Raw genomic sequence first — 9910 nt, forward strand, 5'->3', positions numbered from 1 at the left:
CTGCTTTGTGTTCTGTTAATTCATCTCACAGAGTTACAGCTTTCCCCTCGAGAAGCCTTTCGCTATGACTGTTCTTGTGTAATTCGCAAAGTAATATTTGGAAGCCCATATAGGGTAATGGTGAAAAAAGGAATATCTTCAGTTAGAAACTGTATAGAAGCTTTCTGAGAAACTGCTTTGTTTTCTGTTAATTCATCTCACAGAGTTACAGCTTTCCCCTCCAGAAGTCTTTCGTTAAGACTGTTCTTGTGGAATTTGCAAAGTGAAATTTGGAAGCCCATAGAGGGCTATGGTGAAAAAGGAAATGTCCTCAGATGAAAACTAGAAAGAAGCTTCTTGAGAAACTACTTTGTGTTCCGTTAATTCATCTCACACAGTTACAGCTTTGCCCTCCAGAAACCGTTCATTAAGACCGTTCTTGTGGAATTTTCAAAGTGATATTTGGAAACCCAGAGGGGGCTATGGTGAAAAAGGAAATATCTTCAGTTATAAACTGGAAAGAAGTTTTCTGAGAAACTGCTTTGTGTTCTGTTAATTCATGTGACAGTGTTACACCTTTCCCCTCAAGAAGCATTCCGCTAAGACTGTTCTTGTGGAATTTGCAAAGTGACATTTGGAAGCCCATAGAGGGCTGTGGTGAAAAAGAAATTTCCTAAGATAAGAACTGAAAAGAAGCTTTCTGAGAAACGACTTTGTGTTCTGTTAATTCATCTTAGAGAATTACAGCTTTCCCCTCAAGAAGTCGTTCAGTAAGACTGTTCTTGTGGAATTTGCAAAGTGATATTTGGAAGCCCATAGAGGGCTGTGGTGAAAAAGAAATTTCCTAAGATAAGAACTGAAAAGAAGCTTTCTGAGAAACGACTTTGTGTTCTGTTAATTCATCTTAGAGAATTACAGCTTTCCCCTCAAGAAGTCGTTCAGTAAGACTGTTCTTGTGGAATTTGCAAAGTGCTATTTGGAAGCCCATAGAGGACCATGGTGTAAAGGAAATATCTTCAGATAAAAACTGGAAAGTAGCTTTCTGAGAAATTGCTTTGTGTTCTGTTAATTCATCTCACAGAATTACGGCTCTCCCCTCAAGAAAACTTTCGCTAAAGCTGTTTTTGTGGAATTTGGAAAAAGGTATATGGAAAACCATAGAGATCTATGGTTGAAAAGAAAATATCCTAAGATAAAAACTGAAAAGAAAATTTCTGAGAAACTGCTTTGTGTTCTCTGAATTCATCTCACAGACTTACAGCTTTCCCCTCAAGAAACCGTTCACTAAGACTGTTCTCGTGGATTTTGCAAAGTGATATTTGGAAGCCCATAGAGTGCTATGGGGAAAAAGGAAATATCTTCAGTTAAAAAGTGGAAAGAACGTTTCTGAGAAACTGCTTTGTGTTCTGTTAATCCATCTCACAGAGGTACAGCATTCCCCTCAAGAAGTCGTTTACTAAGACTGTTCTTGTGAAATTTGCGAAGTGATATTTGGAAGTGCTTAGAGAACTATGGTGAAAAAGGAAATATCGTAAGATAAAAACTGAAAAGAAGCTTTCTGAGAAACTGCTTTGTGTTTTGTTAATTCATCTCAGAGAGTTACAGCTTTCCGAACAAAAAGCCATTCACTAAGACTGATCTTGTGTTATTTTCAAATTGATATTTGGAAGCCCATAGAGGGCTATGGTGAAAAGGGAAATATCTTCAGTTAAAAACTGGAAAGAAGCTTTCTGAGAAACGGTTTTGTGTTCTCTTAGTTCATCTCACAGAGTTACAGCTTTCCCCTCAAGAAGCCTTTCACCAAGACTGTTCTTGTGGAATTTCCAAAGTGGTCTTTGGAAGTCCATACGTCGCTATGGTGAAAAAGGATATAGCTTCAGTTAAAAAGTGAAAAGAAGCTTTCCGAGGAACTGCTTTGTGATATGTGATTTCCTGTCACTGAGAAACAGCTGTATTTCGTAGAACTGTTGGCTAGGCTTATTTCTGTGGAATCTGAGAAATGTTACTTCGGATCTCTTTGAAGACTATAGGTCCAAAGGAAATATCCGCCACTAAAAGTGTGAAAGAAGCTTTCTGAGAAACTTCTTTGAGTTCTGTGAATTGATCTCACAGAGCTACAGTTTCCCCTCAAGAGGCCTTTCGCTAAGACTGTTCTCGTGGAATTTGCAAAGTGATATTTGGAAAACAATAGAGGGCTATGGTGAAAAAGGAAATATCCTAAGATAAAAACTGAAAAGAAGCTTTTTGAGAAACTGTTTTGCGTACCGTTAATTCATCTCACAGAGTTATAGCTTTCCCCTCAAGAAGCCGTTCATTAAGACTGTTGTTGTGAAATTTGCAAAATGATATTTGGAAGCTCATAGAGGGCTATGGTGAAAATGGAAATATCTTCAGTTAAAAACTGGAGAGAAGCTTTCTGAGAAACTGCTTTGTGTTCTGTTAATTCATACACAGAGTTACACCTTTCCTATCACGAATCCTTTCGCTAAGACTGTTCTTGTGGAGTTTACAAAGTGATATTTGGAAGCCCATAGAGGGGTACGGTTAAAAAGGAAATTTCCTCACATAAAAACTGGAAAGAAGCTTTCTGAGAAACTGCTTTGTGTTTTGTTAATTCATCTCACAGTATTACAGCTCTACCCTCAAGAAGCCCTTCACTAAGACTGTTCTTCAGGAATTTCCAAAGAGATATTTGGAAGCCCATAGAGCGCTATGGTGAAAAAGGAAATATCTTCAGTTAAAAACTGGAGAGAAGCTTTCTGAGAAACTTCTTTGTGTTCTGTTAATTCATGCACAGAGTTACAGCTTTCCTATCAAGAATCCTTTCGCTAAGACTGTTCTTGTGGAGTTTACAAAGTGATATTTGGAAGCCCACAGAGGGGTACGTTTAAAAAGGAAATTTCCTCACATAAAAACTGGAAAGAAGTTTTCTGAGAAACTGCTTTGTGTTCTGTTAATTCATCTCACAGAGTTACAGCTTACCCCTCAAGAAGCATTTCGCTAAGACTGTTCTTGTGGAATTTGCAATGTGATATTTGGAAGCCCATGGAGGGATATGGTGAAAAAGGAAATATCTTCAATTAAAAACTGGAAAGAAGCTTTCTGAGAAACTGCTTTGTTTTCTGTTAATTCATCTCACAGAGTTACAGCTTTCCCCTCCAGAAGTCTTTCGCTAAGACGGTTCTTGGGGAATTTGCAAAGTGATATTTGGAAGCCGTGAGAGGGCTATGGTGTAAAAGGAAATGTCCTCGGATCAAAAATGGAAAGAAGCTTTCCAACAAACTGTTTTGTGTTCTGTTAATTTATCTGACAGAGTTTCAGCTTTCCCCTCAAGAAGCCGTTCGCTAAGACTGTTCTTGTGGAATTTGCAAAGTGATATTTGAAAGCCCGTCGAGGGCTATGGTGAAAAAGGAAATACCTTCAGTTAAAAACTGGAAAGAAACTTTCTGAGAAACTGCTTTGTATTCTGTTAATTCACCTCACAGAGTTTCAGCTTTCCCCTCTAGAAGCCTTTCGCTAAGACTGTTCTTGTGGAATTTGCAAAGTGATATTTGTAAGCCCATAGAAGTCGATGGTGAAAACGTAAATATCCTAAGATAAAAACTGAAAAGAACCATTCTGAGAAACTGCTTTGTGTTTTGTTAATTCATCTCACAGAGTTACAGGTTTCCCTTCAAGAAGCCTTTCGCTAAGACAGTTCTTGTGGAATATGCAAAGTGATATTTGGAAGCTCATAGTGACCTATAGTGAAAAAGGATATATCTTCCGTTAAAAACTGAAAAGAAGCTTTCTGAGAAACTGCTTTGTGATATATGACTTCCACTCACTGAGTTACAGCTGTATTTCGTAGAGCTGTTTGGCAGTCTTATTTCTGTGGAATCTGAGAACTGTTATTTCGGATCCCTTTGAAGACTGAAGGGCCAAAGGAAATATCCGTCGTTAAAGTTAGAAAGAAGCTTTCTGAGAAACTTCTTTGTGATTTGCGAATTCATTTCACAGAGTTGCAGCGTTCCCCTCAAGAAGCCTTTCGCTAAGATTATTCTTGCACAATTTGAAAAATGATATTTGGAAGCCAATAGACGGCTATGGTGAAAACGAAATATCCTCCGATAAAAACTGGAAAGAAGCTTTCTGAGAAATTGCTTTGTGTTCTTTTAATTCATCTCACAGACTTACAGCTTTCCCCTCAGGAAGTCTTTCGCTAAGACTGTTCTTGTGGAATTTGAAATGTGATATTTGGTAGCCCATAGAGCGCTATGGAGAAAAGGAAATATCTTCAGATAAAAACTGTAAAGAACATTCCTGAGAAACTGCTTTGTGTTCTGTTAATTCACCTAACAGTGTTACAGCTTTCCCCTCTAGAAGCCTTTCGCTAAGACTGTTCTTGCTGTATTTTCAAAGTGATATTTTGAAGCCCATAGAGGGCTATGGTGAAAAAGGATATAGCTTCAGTTAAAAACTGAAAGAGGCTTTCTGAGAAACGGTTTAGTATTATGTGACTTCCACTCACTGAGTTACAGCTGTATTTCCTAGAGCTGTTTGATAGCCTTATTTCTATGGAATCGGAGAACTGTTATTTTGGATCCCTTTGAAGACTATAGGGCCAAAGGAAATATCTGCCGCTAAAAGTGAGAAAGAAGCTTTCTGAGAAACTTCTCTGAGATCTGTTAATTCATCTCACAGAGTTACAGCATTCCACTCAAGAAGCCTTTCGCTCGGACTGTTCTGTTTGAATTTGCAAAGTGATATTTCGAAGCCCATAGACGGCTGTGGTGAAAAGGGAAATACCTTCAGTTAAAAAATGGAAAGAAGCTTTCTAAGAAACTGCTTTGCGTTCTGTTAATTCATCTCAAAGAGTTACAGCTTTACCCTCAAAAAGACTTTTGCTAAGACTCTTCTTGTGTAATACTCATAGTGATATTTGTAAGCCCTTATAGGGCTATGGTGAAAAAGGAAATATCCTAAGATAAAAGCTGAAAAGAAGCTTTCTGAGAAACTGCTTTGTGTTCTGTTAATTCACCTCACAGAGTTACAGCTTTCCCCTTAAGAAGCCTTTTGGTAAGACTGTTCTTGTGGAATCTGCAGAGTGGTATTTGTAAGCCCATAGAGGGCTATGGTGAAAAAGGAAATATCCTAAGATAAAAACTGAAAAGAACATTTCTGAGAAACTGCTTTGTGATACGTGACTTCCACTCACTGAGTGAGAGCTATATGTCATAGAGCTGTTTGCTAACCTTATTTCTGTGGAATCTGAGAAGGGATAATTCGGTTCCCTTTGAAGACTATAGGGCCAAAGGAAATATCCGCCATAAAAGTGAGAAAGAAGCTTTCTGAGAAACAGCTTTCTGATCTGTGAATTCATCCCACAGAGTTACAGCTTTCCCCTGAGGAAGCCTTTCGCTATGACTGTTCTTGTGGAATTTGCATAGTGACATTTCGAAGGCCATAGAGAGCTATGGTGAAAAGGAAGTATCTTCGGTTTAAAACGGGAAAGAAGCTTTCTGAGACACTGCGTTGTGTTCTGTTAATTCATCTCACAAAGTTACAGCTTTCCCCTCACGAAGCCTTTCCCTAAGACTGTTCTTGTCGAATTTGGGAAGTGATATTTAGAAGCCTACAGAGGTCTACAGTGAAAAAGGAAATAACCTAAGATAAAAACTGAAAATAAGCTTTCTGAAAAACTGCTTTGTGTTCTCTTAATTCATCTCACAGAGTTACAGCTTTCCTCTCAAGAATCCTTTCGCTAAGACTGTTCTTGTGCAATTTAGAACGTGATATTTAGAAGCCCATAGAGGGCTATGGAGAAAAAGGAAATGTCCTTAGATATAAGCTGGAAGGAAGCTTTCTGAGAAACTGCTTTGTGTTCTGTTAATTCATCTCACAGAGTTACAGCTTTCCCCTCGAGAAGCCTTTCGCTATGACTGTTCTTGTGTAATTCGCAAAGTAATATTTGGAAGCCCATATAGGGTTATGGTGAAAAAAGGAATATCTTCAGTTAGAAACTGTATAGAAGCTTTCTGAGAAACTGCTTTGTTTTCTGTTAATTCATCTCACAGAGTTACAGCTTTCCCCTCCAGAAGTCTTTCGTTAAGACTGTTCTTGTGGAATTTGCAAAGTGAAATTTGGAAGCCCATAGAGGGCTATGGTGAAAAAGGAAATGTCCTCAGATGAAAACTAGAAAGAAGCTTCTTGAGAAACTACTTTGTGTTCCGTTAATTCATCTCACACAGTTACAGCTTTGCCCTCCAGAAACCGTTCATTAAGACCGTTCTTGTGGAATTTTCAAAGTGATATTTGGAAACCCAGAGGGGGCTATGGTGAAAAAGGAAATATCTTCAGTTATAAACTGGAAAGAAGTTTTCTGAGAAACTGCTTTGTGTTCTGTTAATTCATCTGACAGTGTTACACCTTTCCCCTCAAGAAGCATTCCGCTAAGACTGTTCTTGTGGAATTTGCAAAGTGACATTTGGAAGCCCATAGAGGGCTGTGGTGAAAAAGAAATTTCCTAAGATAAGAACTGAAAAGAAGCTTTCTGAGAAACGACTTTGTGTTCTGTTAATTCATCTTAGAGAATTACAGCTTTCCCCTCAAGAAGTCGTTCAGTAAGACTGTTCTTGTGGAATTTGCAAAGTGATATTTGGAAGCCCATAGAGGACCATGGTGTAAAGGAAATATCTTCAGATAAAAACTGGAAAGTAGCTTTCTGAGAAATTGCTTTGTGTTCTGTTAATTCATCTCACAGAATTACGGCTCTCCCCTCAAGAAAACTTTCGCTAAAGCTGTTTTTGTGGAATTTGGAAAAAGGTATATGGAAAACCATAGAGATCTATGGTTGAAAAGAAAATATCCTAAGATAAAAACTGAAAAGAAAATTTCTGAGAAACTGCTTTGTGTTCTCTGAATTCATCTCACAGACTTACAGCTTTCCCCTCAAGAAACCGTTCACTAAGACTGTTCTCGTGGATTTTGCAAAGTGATATTTGGAAGCCCATAGAGTGCTATGGGGAAAAAGGAAATATCTTCAGTTAAAAAGTGGAAAGAACGTTTCTGAGAAACTGCTTTGTGTTCTGTTAATCCATCTCACAGAGGTACAGCATTCCCCTCAAGAAGTCGTTTACTAAGACTGTTCTTGTGAAATTTGCGAAGTGATATTTGGAAGTGCTTAGAGAACTATGGTGAAAAAGGAAATATCGTAAGATAAAAACTGAAAAGAAGCTTTCTGAGAAACTGCTTTGTGTTTTGTTAATTCATCTCAGAGAGTTACAGCTTTCCGAACAAAAAGCCATTCACTAAGACTGATCTTGTGTTATTTTCAAATTGATATTTGGAAGCCCATAGAGGGCTATGGTGAAAAGGGAAATATCTTCAGTTAAAAACTGGAAAGAAGCTTTCTGAGAAACGGTTTTGTGTTCTCTTAGTTCATCTCACAGAGTTACAGCTTTCCCCTCAAGAAGCCTTTCACCAAGACTGTTCTTGTGGAATTTCCAAAGTGGTCTTTGGAAGTCCATACGTCGCTATGGTGAAAAAGGATATAGCTTCAGTTAAAAAGTGAAAAGAAGCTTTCCGAGGAACTGCTTTGTGATATGTGATTTCCTGTCACTGAGAAACAGCTGTATTTCGTAGAACTGTTGGCTAGGCTTATTTCTGTGGAATCTGAGAAATGTTACTTCGGATCTCTTTGAAGACTATAGGTCCAAAGGAAATATCCGCCACTAAAAGTGTGAAAGAAGCTTTCTGAGAAACTTCTTTGAGTTCTGTGAATTGATCTCACAGAGCTACAGTTTCCCCTCAAGAGGCCTTTCGCTAAGACTGTTCTCGTGGAATTTGCAAAGTGATATTTGGAAAACAATAGAGGGCTATGGTGAAAAAGGAAATATCCTAAGATAAAAACTGAAAAGAAGCTTTTTGAGAAACTGTTTTGCGTACCGTTAATTCATCTCACAGAGTTATAGCTTCCCCCTCAAGAAGCCGTTCATTAAGACTGTTGTTGTGAAATTTGCAAAATGATATTTGGAAGCTCATAGAGGGCTATGGTGAAAATGGAAATATCTTCAGTTAAAAACTGGAGAGAAGCTTTCTGAGAAACTGCTTTGTGTTCTGTTAATTCATACACAGAGTTACACCTTTCCTATCACGAATCCTTTCGCTAAGACTGTTCTTGTGGAGTTTACAAAGTGATATTTGGAAGCCCATAGAGGGGTACGGTTAAAAAGGAAATTTCCTCACATAAAAACTGGAAAGAAGCTTTCTGAGAAACTGCTTTGTGTTTTGTTAATTCATCTCACAGTATTACAGCTCTACCCTCAAGAAGCCCTTCACTAAGACTGTTCTTCAGGAATTTCCAAAGAGATATTTGGAAGCCCATAGAGCGCTATGGTGAAAAAGGAAATATCTTCAGTTAAAAACTGGAGAGAAGCTTTCTGAGAAACTTCTTTGTGTTCTGTTAATTCATGCACAGAGTTACAGCTTTCCTATCAAGAATCCTTTCGCTAAGACTGTTCTTGTGGAGTTTACAAAGTGATATTTGGAAGCCCACAGAGGGGTACGTTTAAAAAGGAAATTTCCTCACATAAAAACTGGAAAGAAGTTTTCTGAGAAACTGCTTTGTGTTCTGTTAATTCATCTCACAGAGTTACAGCTTACCCCTCAAGAAGCATTTCGCTAAGACTGTTCTTGTGGAATTTGCAATGTGATATTTGGAAGCCCATGGAGGGATATGGTGAAAAAGGAAATATCTTCAATTAAAAACTGGAAAGAAGCTTTCTGAGAAACTGCTTTGTTTTCTGTTAATTCATCTCACAGAGTTACAGCTTTCCCCTCCAGAAGTCTTTCGCTAAGACGGTTCTTGTGGAATTTGCAAAGTGATATTTGGAAGCCGTGAGAGGGCTATGGTGTAAAAGGAAATGTCCTCGGATCAAAAATGGAAAGAAGCTTTCCAACAAACTGTTTTGTGTTCTGTTAATTTATCTGACAGAGTTTCAGCTTTCCCCTCAAGAAGCCGTTCGCTAAGACTGTTCTTGTGGAATTTGCAAAGTGATATTTGAAAGCCCGTCGAGGGCTATGGTGAAAAAGGAAATACCTTCAGTTAAAAACTGGAAAGAAACTTTCTGAGAAACTGCTTTGTATTCTGTTAATTCACCTCACAGAGTTTCAGCTTTCCCCTCTAGAAGCCTTTCGCTAAGACTGTTCTTGTGGAATTTGCAAAGTGATATTTGTAAGCCCATAGAAGTCGATGGTGAAAACGTAAATATCCTAAGATAAAAACTGAAAAGAACCATTCTGAGAAACTGCTTTGTGTTTTGTTAATTCATCTCACAGAGTTACAGGTTTCCCTTCAAGAAGCCTTTCGCTAAGACAGTTCTTGTGGAATATGCAAAGTGATATTTGGAAGCTCATAGTGACCTATAGTGAAAAAGGATATATCTTCCGTTAAAAACTGAAAAGAAGCTTTCTGAGAAACTGCTTTGTGATATATGACTTCCACTCACTGAGTTACAGCTGTATTTCGTAGAGCTGTTTGGCAGTCTTATTTCTGTGGAATCTGAGAACTGTTATTTCGGATCCCTTTGAAGACTGAAGGGCCAAAGGAAATATCCGTCGTTAAAGTTAGAAAGAAGCTTTCTGAGAAACTTCTTTGTGATTTGCGAATTCATTTCACAGAGTTGCAGCGTTCCCCTCAAGAAGCCTTTCGCTAAGATTATTCTTGCACAATTTGAAAAATGATATTTGGAAGCCAATAGACGGCTATGGTGAAAACGAAATATCCTCCGATAAAAACTGGAAAGAAGCTTTCTGAGAAATTGCTTTGTGTTCTTTTAATTCATCTCACAGACTTACAGCTTTCCCCTCAGGAAGTCTTTTGCTAAGACTGTTCTTGTGGAATTTGAAATGTGATATTTGGTAGCCCATAGAGCGCTATGGAGAAAAGGAA

The sequence above is a fragment of the Chlorocebus sabaeus genome, unplaced genomic scaffold, assembly GCF_047675955.1.
Source record: "Chlorocebus sabaeus isolate Y175 unplaced genomic scaffold, mChlSab1.0.hap1 unalloc_scaffold_135, whole genome shotgun sequence".
Classification (NCBI taxonomy): domain Eukaryota; kingdom Metazoa; phylum Chordata; class Mammalia; order Primates; family Cercopithecidae; genus Chlorocebus; species Chlorocebus sabaeus.